Consider the following 22503-nt stretch of genomic DNA (forward strand, 5'->3'; position numbering starts at 1 on the left):
ATCGATGTGAATCTTCAAAACATCGAGGACACACTAAAATCCAACGACGATAACGTGCTAGGAAGTTCTGTCGACAAAAAAAGAAAAAAAAAAGGACAGCGTCAACTTCAACCTCAGGAGCTCCTATTTCAACACATCGGAATTAAGAATTCATTTAGCTAGGCATACAGGGCACCAAATTTCTCAACTTCGTTTTCCATATCAACAAAAAAATAGGCAGCACCCATCCATGATGTCTGTCTGTAAACAAAGCTCGTTTTGGCATTGCAGGAAAATGCATTGAGACAGCAAACGTGACATGCACATTGTGCCGGTCGCTTTAGTTAAAGATTACGACATGTCCATGGTTTCTAGTCGTTTCATTTCTTCTACTTTCGCAGCTATCTGCATTTTCTGACTGGGAGCCATTCAGAACCTGTAGAAAGGGTCTTCTGCAGTCACTTCTATGCACGTCCTATGGAGTCAACTTCCTCTTTCTGATTGGTTAGTATGTTATGTTTTTTCAGTTGCTTGCAAAACGCAACTGGTCTTGCTATTGCCGGCAAACCTCGCGCTGACAATTTACCTTTGATACTATAAGCGCATACATCATAAATCACGTGAAGGAACTAAGAACGCAAGCAGCGCACAGCGCTTAGTCAAACGACGCAGTCGACCGGGGCTGATAGTATAAACGAGGAGAGTTAAAAGTGTAGAAAGGGCAGAGAATGTGTTCTACGAATGAAGCACCATACTATAAGCCAATACAAGACTATACGCCGTTACCGTGAATCTGCAGAGTAGATAGAGGTTAACAAAACGTACACATATGTGCGGGAGTGATGCTACAACCATTTCTTTTCCGTGCCCACAGAGGTCTATCAATTTGTTCGACAGCTTTTCGACATGTTGATACATATTAGCGATGGAACTGTTACCCAAGTAACGCCATACGACGTATTAGATGACGACTACACTTAACTATGTTACTGCGATTTATATTCTTTCCGCCCATTCGGGAGTCTCGAAAATTAATACTTTCACAGAAGATATCGTCAGAAGTAGTGTTCAGTACTATTGGCATTCCACTAACAGCGTAATATTTCTGCTTTGGTTAATTCCGTGACAATTCTTTAATAACAGCTGCAGTGGAGAAACAGAAGCTGCTGTTGAGTACGTTGTCTAAATTTCCTTTCCGACATCTGTGCTGTTTTAACGATGTCTAAAACATCAATGCTTGCTATAGGTGCACGTTGACATTTCCGTTCAACTGTGCAACTTTTTCCTCCCACGAGCTGATTTTATCTATAAGCGTTTCGACAGCCTATGCACAACTTATTACGGGCAATCCTTCCTGTCGCGCGGAGTTTTCAGCTATACATGGCTTCGATTTCCGGCCAGGCCTCGGTAGAAACTTTGCTAACACTCAAGGCTCTTACTTTTGGAGCACTAACTATGCATTTTTTCTTATTCATTGCTGTACGATACTGTGCAACGCTGTACATTGGTTTACACTGCTGTATAAGTACTGTACAAATAACTTGAGAGTCCCTGCACAAGTTCTATAGCCGCACGACTAGACCAGCTTGCGCGCGGAAAACTGGACAGAACACAATGAAAAATGAGGAGGCTTGTGCATGCTCCACAACCTGGCAAACATTGGTTCGAGAGCCCAAAGAATGCAGCAAAAATGTATACGGGTGCTTGCTGTATTGAGTAAAACAAATGCTTCCTGCACAACAGGCGCATTTCCGTTTCTATAATTGCAAACTTACACCTTCCCCGCATAACGTAAATATCACTATGGTCAATATTTACGCATAACGTTTTCTGTGGCGTGGTTTAATAAGGTAAGTTGGTAACTAGGAAGCCGCATATCTTGAATAATTTTTTCTTACTGTTAGGATATACACCAGAAATCACGAATTATTACTTTACGCATTTAGAAGTGCTTATTTTACGTTTGACATAAAAATTATCTTTATCTGCCTGAAAAATAAATGAGCAAAGTTCTAGCGGTAACGACAGAGTTAGTTTTTTACATACCGATTGCAGGGAGCAGGTTTATTATTTAGCGCGAAATTCACAACTCTTAAATTCATTAGTATAAGCTACATGTGAATTTTTTTGGCTGCGCCGAATGATTTACTCTTAATGCAAAAAACAAAAATATGTATACATACACCATTACAAATTACGTTACTAATATTTATGTAGAACTCTCGAAAAGTCGGAATAATTTCACGCAAGCTCTAAATTAGTCCATTGCGTTTTCTGCTTCGTGCGCATGCTTGAACGAACACTGATGATAGATGTGCGATCTCTGCATGGGCGCTGAGTGGTGGACTTGCAAATTTTCCGCCCAAATCAGTTAGACATCTTTGTACATTTTATTTGTGAATGTTCTACCGCAAACAGTTCGGCGTCTGACTTCTAATCACGAATCCCGACGGTTAATGAGCAACGTAAAGGCGCCCGAATAAGTCTCCACACATCCAGGTGCACACAGCTATATCGTTGTGGGCAGTGAATTATGTGTTGCTCCCGACTGTGTCATTGCGATCCAATTTAGCGATGATTTAGGAACACTTCTTTCACGTAGCGTGTGTGCCAAGAAATGCGAACGGCGCACGGCGGTGTTTCCAGGGTTCTCTTCATGTTCACGTGACTGGCTTCACTATAGCTCATCCCTTTCGCGACGCTATTACCTTTCTTAATAACGTCTCCCACCGCAATTTCTAACGCTGTGCTCGTCCCCTCTTGCCGCCAGCGCCATTCTTCAGAGCAGGTGACGTCCTACCGAAACGCAACCGATTAACATCTAGACGACATCTCGGGGACAACTCTTTTTCTTTCCAGATTGCTATCTTCATTCCAGCTTTTATTTCGAAGCAAGAGGAATCGAACACAGCACGTCGAAGCATTGCGCACCACGCAAACTGTTTGGGGACGCTGCGCACGTCTCCTGCAAGGATACCAGGAGTCCGGTACAACGCGCTTTGCAGTGCCTCCAGCCACAGCGCACGCAGGTGCTTCTTTGTCAGAACTAAGCCCTAGACGCCGTATTTTATCACCCATTTCTGTTGTTTCTTAAAAGCAAGCGGGCAGCGCCGCGACGAACTACCTATTTACGATCGCCGCGTAACACGGCGGCAGTCATTAATTGGCGTTTGAGATGCCCGCCCCGTCGTGTCCAGCAGCGTAATAGCTGATACGGCAAAGAAACAAGTTGTGCGAGCTGAGGCGAAGGAGTCGGGATTTACGACGCTGCGGGGCAAGGATTGAATTCTAGGCTGATTCGTTGCAGCTGCCGCTGCGCGCTCGTGGGACATCTTGTATTACATCTGGGTTTCGATATAACTCAGCCGTAATGTAAGATATTTAACAAATGAGACGAGATAACTCGAGCACGAGACTTCGACCACCCGCAACAGCTATGTGAGACGTGCTTGGCCCCCGGGAAGTGATGGAGAATATGCTAAGCACACGATAACTCCAGCGCCCTTTACCTTGAACTAGAGTTGGGAGAGCGAAGTTCCAGGCATACGGACATGCTACGGGAGGTGCCTTGCGCGAGTCTTTAACGCTTCATTCTGTTACTTCCGTGTAGAAAGGAGGCAGGTGTGTCACTGCGGGTGGCAGTTGTCATTCCTTACCAAAATGTAAAGGAAGAAAAAATCGACAGGCACCCGCATGTAAGCGCGTAGCTACCTCCCCGAAAAGGCGTTGGTCCCGGATTCGAATCCCGGACCAGAACGAATTTCTTTTTTGTTCAACTACGAAGCTTTGTTTCTGAGAAAGCCATGTGGGTTTCCTTTTTAGCTCCGTGCTGTACATACGGTTGGCGTCAATTTTTTTTTTCCTTTCATGAACCTTCCTCTACTGTGCGAAATTCCGCAGAACTGGTTTACCAGAAACGTAAAGGGTAATTCCACAGCTTTTCAACAGAGTATATTGAAGACTATAGAAACTTATCAGAAAGCATGGAGAATAACAGTAAGTTTCGCAAGGGCATGCTGTTCTCTCACCGTTTTTTTAGTTTCCAGCTTTCACTCACGAAAAAACACACTAAAGAAGGTAGCACGGCACTGAATTTTAACTCATTCGTTTTCGGCGCTTTGACCTTCATGCCTTCTCATTCAGTTTTTCGCTCTGACGCGCCACTGTGGCTGAGTGGCTATGTCGTGTGGCTGCTCGTGGCACGAGGTCATACGTTCGTCTCCTGGCCGCGGTGTTACCGGAAGGGAAATACAAATACAATTGTTTGCCATGCTTTTCCTGCACTCTGAGAAACCTTCAGTGGAAGAAAGAAATGTTCAAGAACCTTTCCCCGCGACGTCACTCAATACCGCTGTGTTAGAATCAGGTTGTGTTGGCACCTCTGTTTAAGAATCCGCTAAAAGCTTTTGTGAGTCCACCAAAAGTTGGCCATAACTTATTTTAATCAGAAGCTGTAAAATGTGCAATCCAACATTATTGCTTTCTGTCAGCAGTAGTCATGCCACAAACACAAGAAAGCAAATGCAACACATATAATGTTTCTTTTTTACAATGCTGTTCACTTCCTACGGTAGCATTCCAGACACACAAAATATCCTTGTAGTTCTAATTAAAGTAAACCAACCTGACGTAACATCACTTACAGACATGAAAGCCACATAACTTGAGCACCTGTGACCCGGCGGCACCTGGATTACAACACTAAACACGACCACGTAGATTGTTCTATTTCTCATTACTTGTTGTCTTTAACGTAGCAAAGCCATACTGGCTGACTATGAGGGACGCCGCTGCAAAGGTTGACCGTTAATGTCTAAAATATCGTTCTTTAACATGCGCCAAAAAATGCGGTACTTCTTTAATATTTTTCACCTCAGGCTGCCGCGGTGCCTAATCTGCCAATGAAATTGTATGTGAGCATGGATGCCCGCTTCACGCAGATAACCGGAACGGTGGCTTGTAAGTGCGCTTTCCACGAACCATTGCTCAAATATAATCGTCAGATCGGCACACGAGAGTCCTGGCTCACCGGCCTCCCTCGGAGTGCGGCTGCCCCAATCTCAAGAGTTACTGCAGAGGCTCGAGCCTAAGCACTAAAACTCTACCAACCGCGAGTCGAACCCGCCACATCGCGCTGAGACGCAGAACACGCCGCTCTCCCGCAGTCGACGCCGTGCCACAGTATTGCGCGTCTGCTCAGCAATCGCCGTCTGTTCGTCAGGCCCATCACCTGGCTGCCGCCGATAGAAAGTTACGCCCGTTCGCCACTGGCGGCGTTCATTTCCAGGTGGCGGGAACGTCGTGCGTGGCCCGTTCTCCAGATGGCGCTCGCCGAGCTAGCGACGAGGCCGTGCTGCTACGCGAACTGCGGTCCGCTCCCGGTCGGGGTGCGCGAGAAGGGGGAGTACAGCGGTGGCACGGAGGGTAAAGACCGTAAAAAAGAAAACTATACGAACAGAAAAATAATCGCGCGAGAAACGAGGGGGGGGGGGGGGGAGGGTAGGCGCTTCGCACCTGACAGCCAGGTGCGGCGCCGGACAGCCGCCGCCTTCGCAGGTGCAGCACAGCACGTGCAACACGCACGTACGTGCACGCGCAAATGCACGCGACGCGCCCGGCCCCGACGGCTCAGAAATTCGACGCGCAGTTTCCCAGGCTACACCGTTGCACAATTCGCGTTCTGCGAACGACGCGTCGGCACGCGGTCGCCGTAGAAGCCATCAGTGGATCCCTTAAAGAAGAAAAAAAAAAAAAAGAGAAAAAAAAATTGTTTTTCGCGAAGGCTCCCTAGCCTTCCCGATGGTGGCCACTGGGCGCTGATGTGCTGCGCCGTATAAGTCGTATTCAAGGAAAGAAAAACGGGGCCCCGACGACAGGATCGAACCTCGGTTCGATCCGACCCGACGCTCTCTAAACATTGGGCCGCGATCGTGCGTGTACTTCTCTCGCACCGACGCCAGCTCGCTCTTTCAGGTCGTGTCCGCGTGTGGCTACACTGCGTAGCACGGGTGAGCGAGAGCAGATGCGTTCGCGCCAGCTTCCTCTCCGCCGGTGACCCAGGAATGAACTGCGGCAGATATATACTACTCGATTAACTCCCTAACGAGAGCCTCGCTTCAGTTAAATTCCGAGACGTGCGTTGGACCTGCGTAACTTTGTCGCGTTGCATAGGTCATGTTTCATTGCTGGATCACTGCACGTAACTTTGGCACCGAAATTGCTTCCGCTGAATTGGCTGGTAGGCAGATTTTTTTTTTTTCCCCGGGGATCTGGTGTGGATTCATCCAGAAATCGCATTGCGACTGTAGTTTAGTTGCTCTTTCTTTTGTGTTCAGTCGCGTAGCGAGGCAGCCTCACAATATTTCCTAGATGTACGCAAAGTATTACATCCACATATGATTCTCTTATTGGCCTTATTGACAGAGCATAAGCAAATTACACAATTTTGTGCATACGTGTGCCCAAATCTACACAATACTTGCTCAGTAACACTCATATTCTATTTAAATTATTAGTGCCCAATTCAGTTCATATTGTGGGGCAGCCTCACAATATTTACTAGATGTACGTAAAATATTATATCCACATATAATTCTCTTATTGGCCTTATTGACAAGTTCTATGCATTGAAGCACGAAAGTGCTTTAATGCATAAAACAGCGCTTTCTTTAAGAAGTAACTGGAACGCCAGTGCATTTCGTCGGACACTTCAAAAATCATATACCTAGTAACCGACGCTCTCCAGAGAATTCGTTCCAAGTAGATATGCCGCGAAAACTCAGCGGCTATAATTCGTAGATTTAAATATGTGGCGTAAAGTAATTAATTAAAATGGCAAATACTGTAACTACGTTAATGATTCAATTGAAAAGTTTGATTTCTCGCAAAGGTAATGGCCGCCTCATCGAGTATAATTTAGATCAAGGGTTAGAATTGTACTATCTGCCATAGGCAATTTTTAAAAAAATTGGTGCAGCTAAAAGAAAATACCTTGTATAATAGCTACTATACTATGCTACTATACTACTAAACAACGGATACTTAGCTCATCAGAAGTGGAGTACTCCTTCGTGTTGTCGCCATGAGGAAAAGCGGCTCTACAGGCTTTCAGGGCAGGATATTGCTATGTTTCCACCACACGGGATCGAACTCGTATTTCTTGACTACGAGACGCACTGTCACTTGATGGCTAGTTTGGTCACGCGAACGAGATAAATCATTTGTTAGGTCTCTGCGTATTACGACAGCTATATTTCCTAAATTTAAGTGTCGCTCTCTCTTTCTAATTAGAGCGCGTCAAAGAAAAAACCCAGCTTTGAGTCTCTAAGGGCCGCGCAGGCTCAGTCGTTCTATCACTGAACACGAGGTCAAAGGTTCGATTGCGGACCACGGCGGTCGGGTTCCAACGGGGCAGAAATGCGAATACCCTCGTGTGTCGTGGTTTGGGTGCAAAGAACCCGAGACGATCCTATAATAATTTGAAAACACCTTCACTGTGACGTCCCTCATAAAGGCCAGTGCGGCAACTCGGGATGCTCAACTTCATAGTTTAGCTCTCCGTCAGCCGCCGCTCTGTCTTGATTTTCTCTCTCTCCCTCTCTTGCGTTGTATCATTCGCGTCAAAGCCTTCTTACAGGCAGATTGATTTACGCCGGCCGCTCGAATGCTCGCCGCCCGACTGTGCCGTAGTTACTAAATAAGAACTGCCACGGATCAGATGCACAGCGGTCAGTGGTGGGCGCCGCTGGCAGGTGCTGGACGGTGAAGAGAGGGGAAATAGAAGTCCAAAAAGGAGGAGGATGAGGAGGAGGAGAAGGAGGAGGAGGAGGCTTTTTTTTTTTCCTCGCTTGCGGCAGGCCGACAGCTGGCAACCCCGTGGGAAGCGGACCTCAAGCGCGAGAATGCGACTCCCGCTACCCACTCGGCGTGTAGCCGTCTTGTCCCCGGAGCGAAAGCAGATGGCGGCTTGAGGGGAAACCAGAGATATGGCGGCGAGCAGCAGACAGTATGCGTGTCGGCATCCGTGGCATGCCACTCTGTCCGCAACGGATCACGGTCAAGGCGCCTCTGCCGCATGCTCCAGGCTGGAGACTGCTGGGATTGTTTTGTTTCTTGGCTTCTGGCGTGTTTTAGTTTATCTCCATGTTTCTTCCTCTGGTTTTGCACTGACTGGGAATTATGTTTTTTTTTTTTTTTCGATTGCTTTCCGGAGGTCAAGATTGTTTAAACCTACGTAGAGCGTCTGTGCCTCGGTGCTTGGTTGCCCAGCTACACCATACGTATTTGCATGGCGCACACTGCTGTTTACTGACTTAATTGTATTTTGTTAGTAGGGATTCAGCAGAGAGGACAGGTGTTACAGCGTATACATACTTATGTCGGTATACTAGAATGTGTGATGATCACGATTTATTGGCATCCCTTTTGAAAACGGGCCGGTGACAAATGGGTAGTTTGAGTTACTCACGCATACTACGCATGCTTTCTGTTCTAGCTTTTTGAGATGCATCTCTTTAATCTTTCTCGCCTTCCTCAAAGCTTCTCTATCTATCTCGTACCGCTGCCTGTGCTTCTAACGGATGTCATCGTGTCAATTTCTTCCCTGATTTTTTTCCACTGATACTTTAAACGGGTCTTGCTTCTTGCTTATCGCGACTGCCGATCGCCTGACGCTTCCACCCATTTTAAACCTAAGCGCTGCTGGAAGGTGTACGTTACCTACGGGTCTCATTGGTTGAATCACTTCGCATTCCCATAGGATGTGCTGAGTGGTCCCCGGAGTTTTGCTGCGGCGTATGAACATGCCTCATCTTGTTGCGAATATTTGCTACGGTATGATTTTGTCCTTAGGCAACCAGCTCGAGCCTCTAATAGCGAGGCACTTCCCTTCGTGTTATCTTGCAGATTCTCCCTTCTGATTTCTTTCTTCTTATTCTTGTAAACCTGCATCACCTTTTTTGTTGCCATTCTTTCCATCTAATTCACTGTCTCTGTTTCTCTCACTTTCTTTTTGATGACTCCTGGTTGTCTATTCACACTTTCAATTACCCTCTACTTGGTTGCCTACTTTTCTTTACCTCTGCCTCCATTCCGTGTCCACGATTTTGAGGAACCGATACTTGTGCACTTTAGCCCGCCAGTTCTTCTCATCCATGTTTGTGAACCTTCTTTCAAAACAAATTTTGCTCTGCGCTTCTCTCACTTCAAACGAGGCCCAGCCCTGGGGCCCTATAACGTAAAACTATTCCAATATGTTTCTATTCCAATCTCCTGACGTCAAATTTGCGTAACTGCGAACGCAAGCACCGGGCGGTCACCCGCAGGGTTGTCTAAACAGACCAATCAAACGCTCTCCTCGTTCATAGGAGGTCACTTTTGTTTGCTTGAAAAACGAATAAAATTGCCTACACTGAGCGGCTTGTCGTATCTAATTGGCTGACAAGAGGCGAGGAGAACGCTCAAGTGGAGATGGATTCGATGGGGCCGAGCCACTGCACTGAAAGTCGATAACCGGATGAAGAGGGTGGTACCGGCGTCTACGATTGGTCGGCTTTCCTTTACTTAGCTTGCGGTGGCTGGTCGAAAATCGCGGCGGCATGCAACGGAAGCTCAGAAATGACTCTAAAACGGACCTTCAGCAAAGAAGAGTTGGCAGAATGAGGGGGTAAACGTGCCGAAAGTGCTCGAAAACGTTACACGGCCACGCAAGTAGGTTTATTATGCGCAAATACACCCATGCTCTCCGGTAGGTGCGAGTAGCCAGCATCTGAGCGATCGGCGGCAGCCATCTTCTATTCCTTTCGGGACGTGGCAGCCTGCGGCTATTCCGAAGAAAATTCAGTTTTGTTCGGCATATTAATGCATCTTTATCACGTACACGTCACTTTGACGCGGTGAGTTCTTGCGGTTTTGTGCCGTCGCGTGAAAGGCAGGTGAAGTGGGTGCAGCCCGAAAACTATTTACCAATAGGCGAGGGCTAATGGCGAAAAGGGGTCGAATCAGAAATAACTGTTTTCCTTTTTTCTGTCAAATCATGCATAATCAGTGTGTAGATATAATATCAGATGGGGAGGTATCGCGGTTTTCGTGACGTCGCGTGACAGACAGGTGAAGTGGGGGTGGTCGAAAAAAGTTTTTGACCAATCGTGGAGGGCTGATAGCAGAATTGGAATAGAAAAGTTTGGAATAGTTTTACGTTATAGCGCCCCTGGTCCCCATACAGTGCCTCATGGCTTTGCCCCGGGCTGCCAAAGCCAAGCGGCCTACCAATCTTTGCTTAACTTCCAACCCCGACAAGATATTCGATTTTAAGCACAAAATGGCATTTGCGAACGTTAGCGCTGGTAGCATTACTCCTTTTCAGATCCCACGCACCACCCCATGTATATATCGTGGCCCCATACTGGTCTATATGTTTCATTATTGCTGCATTTCGCTTCCCCTTTATTTTTAGATTATTTTGGTGGGTACTTGAGTAAGTCCTTCCTTAGTTTATGTATGCGCTGAGGTATTTATATGGTTTGACTATGGGTGTGAGTTGCTGTTAAATTGACACCGTATAATTACTCGTCCCTTCATTAAACATGACAATTCCCGGTTTCTCTGTGCTAAACTTAAGGTCTAGAGAATAGACCTTTATGGATAGCCTTCCTGGATAATTTAGGGAGCCTACGACAACGTAGATATGGAAGAGTTATGGGATATTCTCAAGCACGAAGGTATAGATGACGATTTTGTGGAGCTGCTGACGGAGATATATAGAGACAACCGAGTACGAATTGCACGGGAAAGGCGAAAATGTAACGAAGTTGTGGAAATTCACTAAGGACTGAAGCAAGGATGTCCGTTGTCTTCATTACTGTTCACGCTTTATGTTAATTACATAGAAAGCTGGCTAGAAAACTGTGAATTAGGGTTTTATTTATCATACATATGCGTAACGGTGCCACAGATGATCCCCGGGCTGATGCGTGCGGACGGCATAGAGCTACTGGCGGACAATGCAAGAGAGTTACAGACACTTGCGAATATGTGTGGCCACGCAACGACAAATCCAAGCTAGCTTTGTCGCTGCGCAGTGCCAGCTAGAGGGTGCCATATATATACCTGCACGCTCTTGCAACGTAGAGCAGTCTCTTTACCGGCTGAGCTTTACAAGTTTTTTTTTTTTTCCAGAGGACGAAACTGGAAGTCTTTTAGTGACCTCTGGCTTAAATGATTAAAAGAGCGGTTCAGAATGTCATGTCAACAGGAGTAGCGCCGTGTCAACATGACATAAGTGTGACAGTTATGGAGACGTCATGATCCGGAAGTCCACGCCAGCGGCAACCACCCTAGACTAAAGCGCTGCCCACAGCTGCCCACAGCTGCCGACAAGAAGCAATGCCAGGGGGATTGCATTCTGTATGGGGCCGCATGAGCCGCCTTTCCGTGTACGCAACAATAGAATGTGGCATTTCCTAGTGCATCACGGTTACACTACACGGCGGCGTTTTTTTCATGTGGTCCGAAAATTAAAAAGCCCGAGCCCTTGTCTGGCTAGTGCATTTCGCCGGTGTGTTGAGCGGAGCATACGCCACATCCCTCCCTTTTTCCTTCTCTCCCTGAATACGATACGACAGTATTCACATGCACCACGTGAGTGGAGTCGCTATAGTCTCAATCTATGCCCTCTTCCTGGAGCGTGAAGCCAAGCACACAGCAGTATCTGTAGCCCAAATAATCGTGAGCAATTCCACTCTGTGAGGGTGGTGGATGACCGGCGAAGCTGTTTAGCATACGGCACAGATGGGCCACAGAATTTTGAACATAGGTACGGACTCATTTACCGTTCAATCGCGTGTTCGAGGATACCGCCGCCCCGAGGAGCCAGAGGAAACTAGACACACATGACATTTCGACGACACCGCCAGCACGGGACAGCGGAAGGAAAGGAAAGGAGACGCGCAAGCGCTTGGAACGCCGACAAAGAGAGGTCGCGGTGCGAAAAACGCGGGTCAAAGTTTAGTATCTATCCTTGTCAGCTTAATATCGGAGATTAGTTGTATTTGGACCAAATATATCGAACTTATTTTTGCAAGTTAGCGGAGTGCATGAAGCCTTCTTCACCTGCGCCGCGGGTCGGCCCGGTATTGTACTATCTTCGGGATCGGCCTACGGTTTTTGGTCTACGGATATCGATCCGACGGAAACTAGCCATATCGCTGTAAAAACGTTGGGCTGCGTTATGTATCAGAACACATTCCAGAATAACTGCTCTCGTCCGCTTGCGTGCGACAATGTGTAACAGAATTTGTGGTCGCGCGCCCCATCATATGATTAGGCAAGACTCGCTGCAGGAGCCGCGACAACATTCAATATTTTCGGACATAGCACGGGCGCGGTGCCTCTTTCGCAGAGCGTCAAATCGGTAACAAGTGAGAATTCGTTGCGAAACGGTTGCCATCAATAACAAGAAAAAAAAACAATAAAAAAAACAAGATAGGCCTGGCACCTGATAATAGCCGCGTCTGGTGGCTTCTCGTTTACTGCCGTATATCTTTATACATGGCCGCAATGCGCTAGGAAGGCGCGTCGCATTAATGCGGCAGCAGAGGTTAGATTGACAGGGGTAAGTCGACTCACGCGGCGCACGTGAGCGCTGGTGTATATCGCATCGTTGGAGAGAGGGAAAGGTGAGAAGGCTGGGGAAGTTCCCACCCGTTTCGGACGGATGGTGACGCGCACCGCGTAAACGCTGTGGCGTATAGTTTTAACGATACGCGCCATTAAATGCGACACACTCTTGTCGCCCATATGTAAACGCGGCTCCCGTATATGTTTAGGACCACGCCACAATCGCGGGACTATGGCCAGTTCGATCGGGCTAGTGGCACGGTACGATTTCATCGCAGCAAGCGGTGCGAAATTGACAAGCACGCCAAATGAAGCACTCACGTCTCCTTGATCCCGTGCCCTAGTCAATTTCGCACTGCCCAACGGCAAGCACGGAAACAGTTGTGTCTGTGTAGAGCAACCCTAGCCCGGTTTTCAAGTCCAAAGAGTCCGCTGGTTCATAGATTCCCGAAGTTCTGCAGTATCGGACGAATGTAGTACGCACACTCCATGAATGCGACGGCACGCAACCCAATCGCGCAGCTTGTCTTCGATGGCACCTTTTACACGAAAATGGAAGATGCGGTTTACAGCTCCTGCTGAGCTTCACATTTGCGGTCCTAAACGCTATTTTGTTTTGGCACTTGTGGCGTGGGTTACCTTATAACGTATTTCTATATTGTAGAAGATGTGGAAGTTAAACTCGCACTAATGGGGTTTCACAAGGCGTGATTTGCTTGCATTTGCACGTGCGACGGTACGGGTCGTGCAAGTCTGGTTCCGTGCGTGCGAGTTTACCAGCATATATGTCCGTGCAAGCAAGCGTAACTTGTCACCCTTCCCGCCGTTATGCCCCGCAGAAAACAGCATTGCAATGTGTTTACGCCCTGAAGAAACCACCGTGCCAATAATGAACAGCCATCAGCAATTACAAACCAGCTGTGCGGAACGGGCAGACCACATTGTTTCAAGTTAATAACGGACAGTTGATGCGACCCACTATGCAGAAATCTACGGTTTCAACGTAGGCCCGTACTGCTTTAAAAGCACTAATGTGCTTTTCAGAACACACGGCGCTAATAAAAAAATTAGTGTATGCGAACTGACCTGTTTTCTTTTTTATCTTCTCTTGATTTCTCATCTTTCCTGCCCTCGCCGCATCGGCCTGTGCAGAGTAGCCAACCGGACACCTAACCTGGTTAACGTATCTACCTTTCACCTCTTGTTTTTTCTCTCTCTCTCTCTCTACTGTGTCAAAATCAGGAAGGGGCAAGATGTCGTTTTCCAGAGGATGCCTTCGTTACCGGGTTTTCCCTAATCTGATGACGAAGCTGTGTGCTCCACACATGAAAACGCGGAGCCCTAACTAATTCATTGTAAAACGTGAACAGTGCCCAAGAGTTTCGCTTTATATTTCAAAACGCCGGGCCGGTTTTATCTTGGAGATGAGCAATTGTCGGTTGTTAGCCGTAATGCGTCACGGGCTTGCAATCGCCAGCATGCATACCCCAAGGCAAGATCAAAATGGTAAAAAGTTACTTGCATAAAAAAGTCCACTATGCCATATAACAGTGTTACCTTGAAATGTTGTCTATGGCATGATAGAAAATAGCATGAACGCAAAATTTTAGTTAAACTACAAAAAAAGTGTGAGACGCAAAACAGAAGAAAACAGAAATGGTATGCGAAGGAAGAGCCGTACTTGTTTTTACAAAAAAAAATATTTCTAATGATGGCTAACTGTTAGATATCTGTACAGACCGCTGAAAACATTCACAGCTACCGTCCCATCTTCGACATTCAACGTCAGCGTTGTCGAAATTCATTAAGGTGTAGGTGATAGTTGTCAGCTTATGCTGCGGTCACACGGGATATTTTCGATCACGACTAAACATGATCAGAATCCAATTTACCGATCTCAATCGACTCTCTACCGCAGCTCGCGCGACAAGGCCAACGACAGTCGAGAAATACGGTCACAGTCTGGCTCGATCGAGACCTCGAGGGCCTGTGCAACAAGTGCAAAGATCCCGATTGCATGTCACTTCAGAAAGACCGCGCGAAATTCTTTATACTGCAGTCACACGGGACACTTTCAATCGCTATCCCGATAGGGAAGACAGTTTTCAATCGCGATTGGCTCTTTTGCGCGAGCTGTGAAAGGAAGCCACTCTACTTGGCGATGTATTAGAGCTCCCGAAACAAAACTCGTGAAGCTCTTGGTCTTACGATCTTAAACGGTGCATCTATGGAAAAGATGTAATCGAAGAAAACTCCGCTCGCAAACCGCAAGATGGTGTAATCCACATAACGAAAAGCAGAAACCAAATGTCGTGGGCACTTACTGCAGACGTGCTCTCGGTCTTGTTCCTTATGTATGTGTTCAATATCGATTCGGTATCAGTACGTGCCAAAGCTTATCCCGCACACTTACTAAAGGCCACAATAATTGCTTTTTCTATAGTCTTCATGTTGGAGTAGGTCTACAGCGTTTTATGTTACATTGCTTCCTACGCTGCATCATCCTCTCTCTCTCTTCCCTTATTACAGATTTCTTGAGCGTTACAAATTCTCCGGTCTTCTCCGTTAAGGCTTCTCCAATCTGCCGCCATTAAGAGCATATAGAGTCTATGTGCAGAACGTCGGCGCTGGCTGGCTGGGCATGACGCTAGCCCGCAGGTGTACTCTCAAGTGTGGGAAAAACGGCAGGTGGAGCAATGATGCACGGAACCACTGAGCCCCTTCTTCGCCTCCCCTCACCCCTCCCTGTCCCTGCCCCTACTCCTGGTTCACTCCCAGTTATGGTCCCGCTATTGGCGTCATGTACGGCGAAAGTGCGGCAACAGCTGCTGACCGACTTCGCGCTTCGCTGCCGCTAATGAGGAGGTTGGACGGAGCGTCGGGGGTGACAGGGGGCGCTTTTTTACACGCCCTTTAACGGACCGCCCAATGTGTACTGACCTATAAACGGCACAAAGCTCGGAAGTTTTGGCGTACACGTTTTGTACGACAGCGAAAATGCAGACCATGAGATTACTGCAGCGCGCGAAGATGGGTACTTTGTGGGCTTCTTTCTTTCCATGTTTTTTTTTTTTTTTGAGAAATGATTTTATTAAACATCAGCTGCACTTAACCCGTATTTCGGCTTGCTGAGCTGGATAAACTGAATAGGCGGGCATTAGCGCCACACATCGCATTGTCAAGAGGTCCGGTTAATTAAGAAAAAGTACCAATTAAGGATTCTCATTATTCACTTTAGGGCACATGCCCCGATGGCGAAATTAAAGTTGAGCAGTAGTGAAGCAATGTCTACTTAGCAAAACACATAAAGCCAACTGGCAAAGACAACGAGGAAAGCATAGGGGGAATAGGGAATATTACTTGTTTCTTTAATTGAAATGCAGAAATCATAAGTAAATGAAAATGAAAGTGACCCACCGCGGAGCCGTAGTGTCTGTGTATAGTTGTGCTGCTAAGCGCGAGGGTGCGGGATCGAATCCCGGTGGCGGCGGCCGCGTTTCAATGAAGGCGAAATGCAAGGACGCCCTTGTACAACACATTGCGTGCACATTAAAAAAACCCGGGTTGTCAAAATTATTGTGGAGTTCCTCACAACGGCGGGCCTCATATTTATACCTTCTTTTCCGTGCGCAAAACCCTAGAATTTAATGCAATTTTACGTGGAAACTGGATGCAAAACCAACTGGCCGTAGGTGGAAAATAAACCCACGTCTTCGCATTACGCATTCCCGTCCACTTTTGCTTCGTGGCTCTGGCGTTGGGCTGCTAAGCACGAGGTTGCGGAGTCGAATCCCGGCTACGGCGGCCATATTTCGATGGGGACGTAATGCGAAACACGCACCCATCGATTTAGGTGCGCGTTAAAGGGCCACAGGTAGCCCACACTATTCCGGAGTCCCCCACTACGGCGTGCCTGATAATCAGAATGTGATTTTGGCACGTAAAGCCCAATAAATCTTTGTAATTTTGGGTATTTAAGTGTGCGTATTAGACTTAACACTTGTATTGTTATATGTAATGGTGGATGGAATGAGGGTCTGTAGAAGAGGAGGAGGACCACGAGGTATAAAGGCAGGGTTCGGGTGACTACGTTTCTTATATATATCCGAAGAGAAAACGTAGAACGCCAACCCAGGGAAACAGCCAAATAAAACGGACGAAAATACTGATGCGGCCGTTTCCTGAAGAGGTTATGTTTTATTCTGGAGAAGAAGGCCGAATGGGGAGAATGCGTCTTAGCTATGCAGGTGCGAGCACCGTTGAACCGGCGTCGAGATGCGTAGATACAAAGGCAGAGGGAGGTTTGTAAGCTGACCGGCTTGCACGGTCAAAGCGGACCAAAGGAAGAACATTACTGAGAAGAACTGTGCGGATAGGGAAGCCTGGAGGATACTGCCACTGTCCAAATTTAAATATTTCTTTCGGGTGCTATTTCTCCTCAACATCGCATGTCGTGCGTTGCGTGAGAAAATAATTATTTGAATATCTCTCGTACATTAAGGGATAATGAGACAACCACCAAAACGTACCTAAGTGCTAAAAAGGAAACCTATACGGGTTCCTCGAAAGAAAAGCTTCGCACTTGAAGGAAAAATCGTCCATGTGCGGGGCTCAAACCCGGGACCACCGCCTTGCCGTGGCAGCCGCTCTTCCATCTCAGCTAACCAGGCGACTAGCAGAAAGCAGTCGAAGTCGAATTTCTTTCGAGGAACCCGTATGGTTTTCCTTTGTAGCACTTAGCTATGTTGTCTCATTATGCCTTTGTTAATTACTTTTCTCTACCTTGCGAGATTCCGCAGATCTATTACGTCAATATCTCGTACATATTTCTATGTGGTTTCGAAGCTTTGAAAATTTGCACGTTTGCATCTTTGTGTAGTCGCCAAGTAGAATACTAGGGAAAGTTCAGTTATGAAATGTGCCAGTGATCGGGAGCAGGAACTTACGCTCTACACGAATGCTAATCTATTGTTAAGAGGCAGTTAGGTTCGAGGATCCTCAAAAAGGAAGTAATATTCCAGAATTAGTGCACGAAGCAGCGTTTTAGCACTTGGTGCTTTATGACCATAACGTTTACGAAAATTTTGCTTGTTAAAAGCAGTGGATACGATGCGCTCGAGATCTTTCACGCCGATTAGATTCTCCGAGAAATATAGACCAAAGTGTCGTAGAGACATTTATGAGCGGCCGATTATATTAAGCAGTAATTTGATTTCATTGCAGACCGCTTACGAGAAAATGTGTACGAACAGGCACACATTCCATTTCGCACAACACCTTCGGATGCTATCTATGTCAAAGACAGGCAAAAAAAAAAAAAAAAGAGAAATTATGGAGATCCAACGCACATCTTGGAATCTGTCTGAAGCAAAGCGTTCGTGAAGCCGGTAATTTAAATGTTCCAAACATTTCCCATTTCATTCTTGCGTCTCTGGCGCAAAGGAAAAGGGCGCGCGGTCCTGAGCAGTCACGTACTCTTGCCGCGCCACGTGATCACACTCGTTGATCCTCTCGAAAAGCTAGTTAGAGCATTGGCCCAATACAAGTACACGAACGGTCTTGGCCACCCGACTGGGTGGCGTTGCTGGATGAATCTGGGAAACTGCAAGCAGTTTTGATGTGAACACTACCTTTTGCATGCAAGTAGTGTATCGATACTTGCTTTGTGAAATATAATTTTGCTTTACAAGCGATAAAAAAAAAAAGTGGTTCTGGCCTAATGGAGTATCTGGCTGCAGTTCGAAGGTCGATTCCGCCATCGGGCACGTACTTCAATCTTTTTCTTTTTTTTTTTAAGTATGAGATATTCGGCAAGACAGTGGCACCATCCTGCAGCCACGGTCAGAAAAGTCCGAGAGGGTCCACAAAGAAAACTTCGCTTTACTACGTCTCGCCCATCTTGGATCACTACGTAAACCGCGCAGTAAGCTGTGTACTGTCTCGCATTGCTCTAAAGATTGTGCACAATATCATTTCGGTATATAAAAAGCACATAAGGCCCAGGGAAGGATTCCCAAGTCGCCCCCTGATGTGGCGCTGCCGCTGGTGGACTCAGTTCCATTTATAGGGAGCTCGTTCATCTAGGCTGATAAAGAATACACAGAGACAAGATTATTGATCCATTAGTAAGGACAGTTGAGTAGTGTACATGGAAATATTTTTTATATAAAAACTGCTTGTGCGCACGCTCAGGTCGAGAGAAGAGATATAATAATAAAATTCGTTTTGTCGTACAAGAACGACAGTACTTAAGTTCATGTCGATTTGCCGTAAAGCGTTTTTTGTTATTCTAGTATCTCGTTATTATAGCTCTAAATACAACGATAGAATGGCTGTAGCACCCAAAAGTTGGCGAAATCGGCCTGTATAGTGCGCGAGTAAATTTGTGGCCCTCGTCTTGCGTGTCGATATACGTACATTTCCGAGAGTAGTCAAGCCATCGTTGACATATTAGATAAATATATATGCAAGGTTATGCACGTACCCCCACATAGTATGCCTGCGTGACACACGATGGGATGTCATGAGAAGCGCTAACAGATTTATTGCGTAAAGCATTTTCCGGCACGATTATACTAAGAACTACACAAGGCGCATGTTTGCGAATAGACTCAAGTTTCAGAATGGTTCGCCAATGTGATAAGGTGCCAACACGGAATGGAACTATTGAAACGACATGATTTTTCAGGTGGCCCTTACTTTTAAGCCCCCAACCATTAAGTTCGGGATACCTACCTGGTCTTCGCCAATTTTCGTAATGCCGAAATGTCCGCGACACGACACACGTTGACAAAGTTTAACACGTGATTTAATGGTACTATACCAGAGGCCCTTAAGCCTCAAGAATATCTTATGTCCATGGCCAACATATTCATTGCAAAGACGAAGAACGGTAATGGCGCTCGAAATATTTCTAATTAAATTAGATTATGGGGTTTAACGTGCCAAAACCGTTTTCAGATTATGAGGCACGCCGTAGTGGAGGACTCCGGAAATTTCGACCACCTCGGGTTCTTTAACGTGCACCTAAATCTAAGTACGCGGGCGCTCTCGCATTTCGCCCCCATCGAAATGCGGCCGCCGCGGCCGGCATTCGATCCCGCGTCCTCGTGCTCAGCAGCCCATCACCATAGCCACTGAGCAACCACGGTGGGTCGAAATATTTCCAGAGGCGAGCGATGTTCTCCGAAACTCTCGAGTCGACAATTTATCTCTGATAAGCTCACTCTATGTGTTTCATGTGGCCCGTCTTTGGCTCACTCAATGCATGGATTCATGTGCCTTTGTTTGAACTCATTCAATGTTTTCTGTTGTGCCCTGACTTTAGTGTGGTTATGTTACTGGGCATTGTGTTGACTTTAGTGCACTTACGTGAATATACTTTGTGTTGACGTTAGTGTACTTAAGTGACTGGACTTTGTGCTGCTGTATTTCTGAGTTGACTTTCCGTTTTAGTGAGGCTTTAGTGTACTTATGTGGATGAGCTTTGTCTTAGTGTGTTTGTGAGCAACTTCTAAACATGATATAAAAAAATGACACTGCCTTCTACTCTCAGTCACTAATGGATGCGGATGGCAAGCTACTGTAAGATTAAAAAAAGCCGTTGAGAACGCAGTTTGGCCATGAAGACCTGGCTTTCCATGCTGCCATTCGACTGCTGTTTCGTCAAAGTCTCCGAAAAGTCAGTAAGTTGGTGGACGAATAAAGGACGCGACAGCCAGAGAAAATCTATTGCTTAATCTAAGTTACACCGGACTGATTCGCAATAGCCAAAGTATACTGGCAATGATGAAGGAAAGTAGCTAGCTAGGAAAAGGACACTTTCGCCGTCACTTCACAGCCAGGTGAAAAATATTCAGAATTACCACTACAATTCCGTTGTCCGGGCTCCATGTCAAAGATTACATTAAATTTCACAACATCGACCGAGGTATAATATTCGCCCCGCACTTAAGCAGTTCATGAATATTAATAAAAATAAATACTGAGGTAGTGCCAAAACCACGATATGATTATGAGGCATACCATAGTGGGGGACTGCGGTTTAATTTCTACTATACCTGCGGTTTTTAATGTGCATCCAATGGACAGCACACGGGCGTTCTTGCATTTCGCCCCCCGCCGAAATGTCGGCGTGCCGCGGCCGAAATTCGATCCCGCACCCTCGGGTTTAGCAGCGCAGTGCCATAGCCACTGCGCCACCACGGCAGCTTTGATGAACAGTAACCTAATATATTATATAACAAACAGGGAAACTTGAGAACTGACGTGGAGCATAGGCCTATAGCTATTACGTGGAAGTGGCGTTTTACATAGACATAAGTTTGCTTTGTTTCCACGGCCTTATTCTGACTATTGTCATAAGTAAAGCGGTGAATCTGTACACGCTATTTGCATAAAGGATACTTGAAAAGCATGTTCAGGCTGTGCACAAGTTGCGTGAGCATTAAACCAGCATTTCGCGCCGCAAGTGTCAAGTATTTGCGCGTTGCCGCATCATTTTAGCTTGCATGCGGGTGGCAAATTCATTCTTTGTCTTTACTATTGCTGAATTTGATTTTAATGACATAATTTTTATTTACGTGATATTCACGTTGTCTATGCGCTCGCTAAATGCTTTCTGAAGTAACGTACACACGTCGTTCATGCAGGAAAAATCTTGTACTTTCTTTCCAGTGACGCTCGAAGGCTGAGCTGCGTTGTCGGCGAATTCTAGCACAACAAATTGGTTGCCAAGTGATCTTTTGTTTATGTCATTAAAGATAACTTCACCTGGTACAAATCTGCAAACAGTGAACAGAAGAGAGCATTCTCTTTGGCAGGAAACATATCACCCACGAGGAGGTTAACTCTTCGTAGCCAAAAAGCTGAAGCTTATTTTTCTCTTTAACCGCTTGGAGCTCAGCAAATATTCTTCTGTGTGTGATCTCCACCCTGGCAGTACCATATACGTGTCAAGTGCTGGTACAATCATGCTCTGTTGTTTAGGACCTGCATTTGTTTCCACATCACCAGCAAGCAACATAAGTATACCTAAGACACCGTCAGTGAGCCCAACAAGAAAATTTTACAGCCTAATACAACAGCACGCAATCTGTCGGCTCGCCGACGCGATAACACGCCGTTATGAGCAACGTAGGTATTTGAGATGTTGTAGGTTCAAACATGGACAAGGAGATATTGTAAGTTTATGGAGACAGCGATTATCGTTTACTGACGGCCGCTTGAATGAAAAACACGTAAATAATATCACCACCTCCACAATGTATAGTTCTGTGTTGTCAGAGCAAGATGTACGTTCTTGCAGAGCTTTGATTTCCGCATGGAGCAGGTAAATACGCCGTAACGCAAGTCATGCCATCGTCTCTATAGGCTTGCAATGGTAGCATATATTGGAGCCAGTGGTTGGTTTCGGTTCAGCAAACAGCGATTTTGTTCAAAGGTAAAGAAAAGCGTGCATGCTAGGACCTGCACAAGGGACGCATCGTAAGTTGGTGGCAGCAGCTGTGTCATGCCTTTTCTGACATTGTTTTTCTTTTGCTTTCTTGTACTTGGAAAGCTTGACCTATTTGTTATGCATTGTTTTGTCACTTCTTAGAGGTTCCTTTTGAATGTTTGTCACTCATTATTGGACAGGCCTTGCACTGTCTAGGAATTTGGTCGATTAAATGTCGATAGATTTGCGACAATAGTGAACTGAATACTGAATAAGAGGGATGGAGTTTAAATTTTTTAGGTTGAAAATGCCCCTGATTTGAGCATTTTGTTATGCCTGCGCTTGCTCCAACGTTCTTTTATTTTTCCTCATAGTCCCGACGTGTTGATCATTTCTCGTTGCGTACAAGACGCCACCGGGCTGCTTTGAGAGGTAGCGCAGCGTTAACAGCTTTAGTCCATCCGCAAAAACCA

At 46.3% G+C, this 22503-nt stretch overlaps 1 pseudogene; it reads left to right on the plus strand.

Moving 5' to 3' along the window:
* The first annotated feature begins 11965 nt into the window (after positions 1 to 11965).
* LOC126528671 (U2 spliceosomal RNA) lies at positions 11966 to 12141 on the plus strand (annotated as a pseudogene).
* Positions 12142 to 22503: the final 10362 nt, after the last annotated feature.

Source organism: Dermacentor andersoni, chromosome 9 (genome assembly GCF_023375885.2).
Source record: "Dermacentor andersoni chromosome 9, qqDerAnde1_hic_scaffold, whole genome shotgun sequence".
NCBI classification, from domain to species: Eukaryota; Metazoa; Arthropoda; class Arachnida; order Ixodida; family Ixodidae; genus Dermacentor; species Dermacentor andersoni.